Below are 1,404 nucleotides of genomic sequence, written 5' to 3' on the forward strand. Positions count from 1 at the left end.
ATGAAAACATTGGTGAATGCCACAAATTCTCCTAAATCACTCGTACGCACAACTTAAGAACAAATCTGTGCGTACGAACGGTTCTTGCATGACGTCCAGTGGGTTGTTTGACTGACATCCGGACTTCTGCGTGATATTCGAGCCATGACATCATCATGTGTCTTTCCCAGATTGTTTAAAGACACATTAATGTTGGTTCCTCCTCGTTTAGACCTCGTCAGGTTTCTCAGGACAGGATCTGCAGCAGCTCCGTGTCAGGACGTTCTGTTGTTGTTGCAGATGAAAGCAAGCTGTTAATGCACCACGAGCTGCTGTTTGCTCGCACTCTGAGGCTGAGCAGTTTTTAAGTAGCTCTTCACCAGGGGACCCCTGTCCTCATTATCTGGAGTAGGCAGAGTGGGACAGAGGGAGGGGGGTAGATTATTGTTTATACACGCTTCAGAGACCGGCTTAGTCACAGGTGTGGTCAGGTATAGTCTTATGTGTGGTTTTATTTTGCACTGACAGAAAAGAGTTTGTTGGTTTGAACTAGGGATGCAAGTTATCGATTAATGGATTAATCTAAAGTTGATTGATCTTATCGATCGACTAACGATTAATTGATAAGCGGCCGTTTTCCTAAAAACTTGACATTTCCCTTGAATCAAGTCTTTTATTTTAACAATTCATTGTGCCAGCTGTATTAAACGCTGACCGAATGAACAGAGAAATGTGGATTTCTCTCACATTATTGAACTTGGACATATTTATAAAATATAACAAAACAGGAATCTGTTAAGTTGCTAATTAGAAAAAAAATAATTAAAGAATAAAATAAGTAAAACACTTAATCCACCCTGAAGATGAAAAACTATAATTTAAACACAGGGTAATATTTTTAAAGGGGCAATATCATGTAAAATCAACTTTTTTGAGTTTTATATCGTGTTATAATGTTATACTCTCATAAAAAACATGCCCAAAGTCTTGCTTTGACTCATTCATGCATGTTTGAGAAATCCTGCAGCGTTTTTATGAAGCCATGCTGAGGAGCAAAACGACAGGTGGGGACCAGAAACGCCCCTGGGACGTGTCTGGACATCAATTAAAGTTTGCCACCTCCACAAATATTYATCTGCTTTGTGGACCACTTATGATGGTACCACCACCCTGCTTGACTGTTGATTCAGTGCTTTTAGGTCTGACAGCCTCACATTGTGTCATTGTGGTCAAAAAGTTCAACATTAGCTTTGATTTGTTGCAGCTGTTAGAGGTTCTTTCTTGACTTGCACCTAAAGRGCTCGACACACGGGAGGCGACRTCGCTCGCTCTCCATTCATTTCCTATGGAGCCTGTGCAGTGAGGCGACAATCGCTTGCCCTCCTCCAGCTAAGCGACCGGCGAAAATAGTGCATGTGAAATTTC

Source organism: Austrofundulus limnaeus, unplaced genomic scaffold (assembly GCF_001266775.1).
Source record: "Austrofundulus limnaeus strain Quisiro unplaced genomic scaffold, Austrofundulus_limnaeus-1.0 Scaffold245, whole genome shotgun sequence".
Taxonomy (NCBI): domain Eukaryota; kingdom Metazoa; phylum Chordata; class Actinopteri; order Cyprinodontiformes; family Rivulidae; genus Austrofundulus; species Austrofundulus limnaeus.